The sequence below is a fragment of the Coptis chinensis genome, chromosome 1 (assembly GCF_015680905.1).
Source record: "Coptis chinensis isolate HL-2020 chromosome 1, ASM1568090v1, whole genome shotgun sequence".
NCBI lineage: Eukaryota > Viridiplantae > Streptophyta > Magnoliopsida > Ranunculales > Ranunculaceae > Coptis > Coptis chinensis.
Genome location: NC_141456.1, coordinates 16,768,829 through 16,777,902, shown reverse-complemented (window position 1 = coordinate 16,777,902; position 9,074 = coordinate 16,768,829). Strand labels below are relative to the sequence as shown.

Here is a 9,074-nt window from a genome sequence, read left to right as displayed (position 1 = left end):
ATGCAAGCAAATGTCAATCCCATTGAGTCATCCCAAACATCCTTAATGTAGCCATTAAGATGCTTAACCTTTTTTCTTACCATAGATGAAGTTTTTTTCATCATAGTGATGGTAGGATCATCAATACCACTAGGAGAACGTTGTTTCTCCTTCCTAGCTTTCTTTGGTTTCACAGCAGTCCTCCATTCATCGCCATGAATTGAGGGTGTTGTTGCTATATTTTCATAGCCAACCTCAGCAGATTGAGAACTAATGCTTTCAACTCTGTTAGTTGTATCTGGAATAATGTGGTCTTTGAAGACACTCTCAATCCCTTTCTCATTACTATCTTCCTCATCAATGGCATATGGGTATTCATCTTCATTTGTATCCACAAGAGCTTTATACATATGATGGTGCTTGTTAACAAGAACAGGTGGACTTTCAAGGAGATTAGCTTCGGTTTCTACAGCAATTACACAGTCTCCAAGTATAGTAGCAGATGGTTGGACATCAACATCAGTTGTATCATTAGCAAGAGCAACAAATCTGTTATCTTGGTTACTTGCAATTGTAGTTGATGGCCTACCCTGAGATCCATTTGCAGGCAACGAGTTGCTTCCACTATCAATCATGCCTTGACTAAGGACTTGTTGGGGTATACTAGAACTAATCACGATGTTAGATAGTTCAGCACTGCTAGTGTCTTCTACACTCTTAGTTTCCTTCCTCTTCCACTATTGGACATACCTCTTCTCACCATTTTCTACATTTTCTTTTGTAATAGTATTGTTCTTTGGTTTCAATTTTGGTAATTGACTTTCACAACCAGCCTTGTTATGCCCAAACATTTGACAATCTATGCAAATTAAAAGCTTCAAAGTAAACTCTAGATGAATAAAAATAACTTTGTTAGTATTCGCTTTTATCTTCAAAGATGACGGGAGATCCTTTTCTGCTGAAATCTCAATGCCAACTCTTGCAAAAGAGAGCATTTGTTTCCCTTATGTTGCTTTATCCATAAAAAGAGGTTTACTCATAGTACTAGCAAGCAACAAGCAACCTCACACCTTTATTGTTCTACAATTGCTTTGGTACATTTAAAAATTTTACCCATATATAGGGACATTTCGGATTGTGCCCCGACTGTCTTCCACTTCTATTGTCCATGGCATTAGGGCATCTCCAATGGGGAGTATAAACTATATAGAGTGGAAATTTTACATTCTAAATGTCAAAAAACTCTTTTCAATGGGGGTGTTATATCGTAGATAATAGAGTATTAGTTGATAGAGAGGGTGGGGAATTTCCCCTCTCGCTATCAACTAATAAAAAACCTAGGCAACACTCAAACAGATGTCTGAGTTAAAAAAATTCGGACATCACTTGGAGTGTCGTCCCTATTTATTTCTAAAGTCACAATTTGAAAATTTTAAAATCGGGACGAGGGGGGTGTTTTGTAAAATTGCACTTCCACATAGGCACCACCTAGGTGCCATTAGGATTTTACAACTCCAATTGTAACTTATTTGGAGAAGTGTAAAAAAGTACCATTTTAAACTTGGATGACACTTCAAGTGACGTCCCTCTTTAAATGAAGTGACGTCCCACTTTAATTTAAAGATGGACGTTACTTGAAATGTCATCCAAGTTTAAAATGGTACTTTTTTACACTTCTCCAAATAAGTTACAATTGGAGTTGTAAAATCCTAATGGCACCTAGGTGAGTAGGTGGTGCCTATAAAAAAAAAAAAAAAAAAAAAAAAAAAAAATTAAGAACCGACATCAATATCAATTACATCTTCTTTATCTTCCATCTTTTCTTCACATTCTATTTGACTAGAGAGTGTAGGGCAGTTTCTTATCAAGAAAAAGCCCCACAACTCTATCTTCCCACTCTTTCGCTGCTTCTTCTAGTATAGATTCTTCAATAACCAATACATCATCAGAGAAGGTGGTACATTCTTCAATATCCGTTATACCTTAATACCCAGAGTAATCGAAAATTTTCATGGTGGGGGTATCGATGCAGCGGAAAGGTGAGATTTGAGGGATGGATGGGTGATGGATCAGTCATTCCTCAAAACTATCCAAATGTGAATTGAGGTTGGTGGTGTTTAATTTAAGCTATCTCTTGTTTTTGTCAATTCTTGAGCCTGTTTGTTGGTAATGAACTGGGTTTCTCTGTCGAATTACTGTATTCCTCAAAGCAAAATTATAGTCGTGATGTAGCATCTTCTTCTATAGAATTGTCTGATACTGGTCTTTGAAATGATTTACTGTAGGTTGAAAATCAGAAGCCGGATGACGGACATGACGCTACGTCGCTACCCTGGGATCAAAGAAGCAAGTATGAGCTGGAAATGGAGCAAAAAAATAAGTTTTCGAGGTTGAGCTGAAAAATAAAGCAGTTGTGGTGCCGTGGTGGAACTAAAGGAAGTACAACTGAACCAGGACGAGGAAATTTTTTGGCAGTAGAGCAGGTTTTGGAAAGTGAGGATAGATATGAGGAAAAGAGGGAGAAATGGAAAGTTTTGAGGAGGAGAAAGAAGTGTCAAAGTAGAGGCGAAAGCACTAGAGCTGGAGTAGAAAAATGTTATCACTGACAAGGAGTGTTGCATCTTTTAATTGATAACTTGATGAAAAAAGGGGGTACATTGATGAGAAACAACTGAGTCACATAAAGAGTTAGAAAAAATCAAATTTACTAAAGATGAGAGTAGCGAGATTCAGTGCCTGGAGTCAGAAATGACACAGGAGCAAGGAAAATGCGAGCTTCAGGAAGAATTGCTCTTGAAGGAAAGAGAGACTTTGAAACAGGACAACGAGAGATTTGAGAGGAAATGGGAAGTGTTAGATGAGAAGAAGGTAGATATTACATGTATGCTAAAACAGGTCAATGAGGAGAAGGAAAAGATTAAAAAACTGAAACTCCTCAATGAGGAAAGCTCAAGAACGAAAGCCTTATTGCACAGAATCATATTTGACAGAAGACGTGGGATGTCAGATTAAGAAAGGGATCATTAGAAGCCGGCATGGAGCATGAGAGATTGGTACTGTCTGAAAAATGCAAAACGAGCAACACCACATGTTACACTGAAATTCGACAATGACGAAATCATGAAGAATAAGAAAATTATTGCGCAGATTCATATTCGACAGTAGACACGAAAGATCTTGGGTTAAAGGAAGCATTTGAAGCCGGCCTGGAGCGTGAACCATTGGTACTGTCTGAAAACAAGCAAAATGAGCAATACCACGATGCGCTTGTTCCAAAAATTTTACAACTTGAAATGAGGTAAATTTTGTTCAATTCTTGAATTTGTGATTAATATATGGGGTAGGGTATGTGTTCGCGTGGCCCCTTTGAAAATTTTAAAAACAAAATAGTAGGTTTATGTGTGAGTACATATTTTTGGACTATATTTTCATTGATGTAACAATCAAACCTGTTATACGCAGAACCAAAAGGAAAAATATTCCGTAGTTAAGTATACCTTGGTAGTTTGATACGAATGACTAGAAAAGAGGGAGAGGGAAATAAAGCCGAGAAGTTATTTAAGAGACATTGCCTAGTTTTTTAGCATAGTTGAAGTAATCGGAAATTGATAAAGAGGCTAAGACAGAGGAGGAAAAGGAAGGAAAAAATGAGTGGATCGGAGATAAGCTGGGCAGACAAAATGTACTTTTAATTGCACTCTTTCCCAAAAGAAGAATTTAAGGTTATAGTTCCGATTGTACTATTTTGAGGTTATAGTTCCAATTGTACTATTTTCGTACGTTTCAATAGTATCTGATTCTGCTATAAGTGTTATTTATTGGTATATATTAATAGGTTAGAAGTTTTACTAGAAGGGTTACATGAATTGCAAATATTTATTTCTGCTTCATATAGGGAAGTAGGGATGGAACTTTATAGATTTTTACACAGTAGTGGAATGTTGATGTCTCTAGAAAAGTAGCTGTTGTTACCTTCAGCTTCATGTTTACCGGAATAACACTGTATATTCTCTCTCACTTGTACTTTTTCCTGAGCATTTCTCGTTTTTGTACTAATATTTGCTCTACGTCTCAGGAACGAAATGAATGAAGCTGCTTGGTGTAAACAAATTAGCGCTGTGAGACTGGGAAAACTCTCTGCAAGAAAGAGAAGGGAGGCTGGCAGATGGTTTTAGATTCCTTCACCAGAGAGAGGAGCGATCACGTGTGAGTTATAGTAGGCTTCAGAAGAAAGAGAAGGATCTTCAAGAGCCACAGAGGAAGCATGAGATCATTACATTCTAAATGAAGAGTAGAGAAGATGATATGAACATAAATTTGCAAAGTTAGCCTAGGAAGGGTAGGTAATTTTGTTGATCGTTTTAGCTGATATTCCGTGGTTATAGTTCTACTTTTTCCTTTGCCATTGTTGTGCAGGAAGCGCATGCTATGGAAAAGAATCTTGAGATGAAAGAAAAAGGAAAAGCTCATTTGGAGAGAAAGAGTAAGTCTCCAATGTTTTATTATACTTCCAGCATACATATCCATGGATAGGAAGTTTGCAGGCATCCATCATTCTCGGTAGTTTTTTTTTTTCTGTAATGGTTTTACTTTTAATTTTGAAGGGGGTGCTTTTGGAGTCTCTACCAGTGAGTTGTTGCAAGTTGATAACTCGGGACAGCATTGGCCATGGAATTTATTTTTGTGAGAGACTGTTTTAATTTACATGTTTTGGATTTGACCAAGGTGTTAGGATCATTCATGTACTAGTTGATGTACTAAGATTACATTCATGCTGATGAGTAAATATTTTATTCTCCACACCAGATTGTCTTTTTTTATACTTTTTTTTTTACATTCCTTAAATGTCCTGCTTTGTTGTGCAAATTTCTAGTCGTGCTGTAGTATTTTCCTCTTTATCATATCTGATACTCGTCCTTTACTCTTTTGCAATGATTCTTCTGTAGGTTGAAATTCAGAAGCTGGATGACGAACATAGTGCTACCCTGGACTCCAAGAGCACGAGTATGAGCTGGAAATGAAGCAAAAGAGTATAGGTTTTTGACAAGGAGTTGAAAAAGAAAGCAGTTGCAATGGAGCTAAAGGAAGTACAATTGATCGAGGAGGAGGAGAAAATTCGCAAGATAGAGCAGGCTTTAGAAAAAGTTTGTAGAGATATTAGGAGAAAGAGAGAGACCTTCAATTAGAATGGAGAATTTTGAAGGTGAGAGAAGTCACCCAAAATTGAGGTGAGAAAACTGGAGCTGGAGAAGAAAATTGTTTTTCTGACAGAGGAGTTGCATTTTTTAACTGATGAACTTGATAAGAAAAGGGGGGACATTGATGAGAAACAACTGCAGTTACATAAAGAGTTGAAAAACTCAAAGTAACTAAAGATGAGAGGAATGGGTTTCAGCACCTAGAGTTAGAACTGGCACAGGAGCAAGGCAACTGCAAGATTCAGGAAGAATTGCTCTGGAACAAGCGAGACACTTTAAAACAGAACAAGAAGAGATTTGAGAGGGGATGGGAAATGTTAGATGAGAAAAAGGTAGACTTTACACCTATGCTAAAACTGGTTAATGAGAAGGAAAAGTTTGTAAAACTGAAACTCCACAATGAGGAAAGCTCAAGAACGAAAATCTTATTGCACAGAATCATATTCAACAGAAGACGTAAGATCTCAGGTAGAAAAAGGGAATCATTAGAGGCCCGCATGGAGCATGAGAGATTGGTACTGCCTGAAAAATGCAAAATGAGCATCACCACATGTTACACAGTATTGAACTTCAGGTAAGGGATCCTGAGCTTGGCATACAAAATAAGCTGGAAAAAGTGGAGATCAACGTTTTGGATAAAGGGAAAGTATTGAACGAGGTGAGAGAACAAAAATTGAATAGTATGAATCGTTCAAGGGAATAAACCAGTAGTGCAACGAAATAAATGGGGCCTTTCGCTATTGTGGGAAAGGAATCAGAGGAAGTATCTTCCTGGAAGAAATTCTTCAATGACAGCAACTTGAACTAACATCGACAAACTTAATGTTCTATCTAAGAAGCTCACTGATCAAAACGAAGGATTTAGAGAATTTCTTGAGAAGCAGAATAACTACAAAAAAGTGCGGGCAAGATAACCATGATTTTGCCCCTGATCTACAATTTTCACTAGAAATGGTGACTACCGAGGTCTCTCCATCCCAAGGTTGTTTGGAAGGTTATTCAAGTGGGACTATGAAGGAAAAATCAGTAGGTTCTGAGAGGCTGACTGAAACACTTTTCCTAAGAGGGGCAGGTTCCTGCACTTCAGGTGGACTTAGTTCTTTGCTCCACAAATGCACATCAAAGATACTTAACATTTTATCTTACAGGAGGAGTGAGGACTCTGTTGCCCAGGGCCAGTCACAGGAAATAACGCTTTTTGATGTGCAGTATAGAAAGGATATTGTATAAATAAGGCGGTGCCATCATCCACTTTACTATGTATATGACTTGATATCCAGAAGGTCCAATGAGCCGAAAACAATAGAGTGATTGAAGGTCAATGTAGTCCATCTTTTAACTAGTATACTGCTAAGCAGTGGGGGTGAGCGGAGTGGGAGAGAAAGATGGAGGAGTGGAGATGGAGAAGGAGAGGGAGAGGAAAAGGGAGAGTGAGAGAGACAAAAAGAGAAAAAACAGAAGGAAGAGATGAGGACAGACAGACAGAAACCAACCAAGTTGGTTTTTGTCTGCATAACCCCCCCCCTTCTCCCAAAATGTTCGCTCCGCTCACGGATGATCACAGTAAGATGGTATGAACTCTGAAGGTGCTAGAAGTTCCAGGTGTTTCCATGAACTCACAGTCAAAGAGCGGCCAGGGAAAAGAGGCGGAGATTTAGGTGAACAAGTTATGTCAAGGCAGTTTTTGACAATGCATAATTATGGGTGGTGAAAACCAGAGCTAATCGAGGGTAAGTAGCCAAGTGGGGTCACTGAAGCTTCTGCTGGTTTCGTGGACTAGCTTGAGGAGCTTCTTGTGGATGAATGACCTTAGTCTGGTAGTTGGAGGTAGCTACATTACTATGCTTCTTAGACCACCACAAGTGAACAAGATCTTGACGGCAGTGAAGCTCATTCAAAAAGTGTCAAAAACTGCTAATCGAGGATCACAAGTTCCTGGAGAAAATCAATACAGTTTTAGCCGATGGAAAACATTAGTTACTGCATCTCTATTTTGTGCCTAAAGACCGAAACAAGTCAAGCAGCATGCTGTATTGTATATTGGTTGATCAAGAATACTTTCAGTAGTTACATTCAACAAGACAAGTAGTTCGAAATAGCACTCGGAAATCCATGTTGGCAATTCCATGATTAAAGTTAGCCCTAGCTAGAGTGTGATTGTTGCAGAATGGGGTGAAGGCAACAATGATGACAGGTGTGGCAGTGAAGTTGGAGGGTAACGTGCATACGGTGATTTTGAGACGTTGTGGAGCTTCTTCAGTGCGTGTTTTACCGCCTAGTCGTCCTAGTGTCATTGACCAGCGGTGGATTACTTCTGATTCTATTTTGTGTTGCAACCTACTGTATTTATAGAGTATAGTATTGTTTGACATGGTTATGAAATTTGAGGCAGGAGATTTGCTCATGCCTCATTCTTTTCTTTTCACGTAGATTTTTTGGTTGTCCCGTTGGTGTAGCATCTTTTCCCCTAATCCTGCCTACTTGTGATCGTAAAGTGGGATGAAAGAAGCGAATCTTTAATCGTCATTGGTTGCATCATATCAAAACCATGTATTGCTTGTCCAAATAGATTCAATGGAATTTCTTTATTATAAGACGAGGGTATTGTTGTTTTTCGTTTTCTTTTTGTTCTTGTAATTAAAGGATATTATGAATTCAAGACGTAGGATTCTCACCGTAGTCTATGATACATTTGCTAAGCTTGTGTTTGTGAGCTAATTTCTACGCTATTCCTTTCCCCCATTCATCTTGAAGAAGTCTGCGTTCATAATGGAAAAAGTCGATCCTTAGCGAATAAGCAAATATTCTTGAATCAGGTATACCCTTCTCTCTTTCCGCTGTTCATAGGAGTATTCAATTTTATAGCTTGTATTGCTCTCATTGAATCTGACTCCACATTTACTCTTGAGTACTGCAACAAGATGCAAGCATTCAGTCCTTCTTTAATGGCCAGTAACTCTTGGTATATAACTGACGTATTAGAGTTAACCCCAGTAAAAGCCATAACAACTTCACCAAGCTCATCCCTTATAGCACCACCAATACCAGCTTGACCCTGTCCTACGGATCCATCAGTATTGAATTCCATCAGTATCTTTGAAGTTAGCATGTAACCTCAATCTATTAAGCAAAACTCTGTTCTCAATCGAGTCAGGTACCTGTTCTATGTTGGCTTGAATGTAAAACCTTGTATCAGCAATGATCCTTTGAACCAGAACTTGAGCTGATTGTCGAGCTGATTGTCCAGACTGCGTTGACGCAATTTCAGAATTGAACGAAACACCCTTGTTCTTTGCGGTCAAAAATGACTTCCTAAACTGTGCTCAGCTTCTTTTGCGCAGTGGAGCCAATAAGCAGATTCTTAATCTCTGGTCTTTACTAGTTTTATTTCCTCGTTATTTGCGTACTTGCCTATTAGTTACTTATATTATAGGTTTTGTACAAATTCATGCTAACGGTGTCTCATTCTCACCTGACTTATTAACAGTAAACAAAGATCAGTAGACTTGGCTAAATCTCAGGACATGCAATTCCTGCTGAACCAAGACGTCAGCTTATGTACGTTATAACTTAATCTGATGTTTATGTATGATCTCTCTGCTGCCGAATAAGATGTTACTTATATAACATCGAGTGACTTCTTAGCTTTATCATAGCAGGGAGTCAACCAACACAGCTGAAGGAGAGTCGCTCTTGGCTAAAAGATTACCAATCTGACTCCGATGGCGAGATGTTTCAACCCTTTCTCGATGCCAAAGTGAAAAATGTTTCTGCTGCAAAGTACTTGATTCTAGTTCAAAAGTTGGATTTGCGTTTACTTATTCTAAAATTGTGGTGTTTGATGCAGCAAGTTATATGTGTTTCATTTTTCAGGTAAAGGAGTTAAAACCGTGTTTA

General features: G+C 38.4%; 1 long non-coding RNA gene across 6 annotated transcripts; it reads left to right on the top strand.

Moving 5' to 3' along the window:
- Positions 1-1,781: 1,781 nt before the first annotated feature.
- On the top strand, positions 1,782-8,851 carry LOC147522539 (uncharacterized). 6 transcript variants are annotated; one of them, XR_015213134.1, is made up of 7 exons: positions 1,793-2,085; positions 2,265-3,277; positions 4,055-4,462; positions 4,584-4,662; positions 4,926-7,993; positions 8,665-8,735; positions 8,837-8,851. It is a non-coding gene; the product is annotated as an uncharacterized LOC147522539 (long non-coding RNA). The 6 variants fall into 6 exon arrangements; XR_015213137.1 differs by lacking the exons at positions 8,665-8,735; positions 8,837-8,851 and having other exon boundaries at positions 1,782-2,085; positions 4,055-4,318; positions 4,396-4,462; positions 4,926-7,771; XR_015213139.1 differs by lacking the exons at positions 8,665-8,735; positions 8,837-8,851 and having other exon boundaries at positions 1,790-2,085; positions 4,055-4,318; positions 4,365-4,462; positions 4,926-7,771.
- Positions 8,852-9,074: the final 223 nt, after the last annotated feature.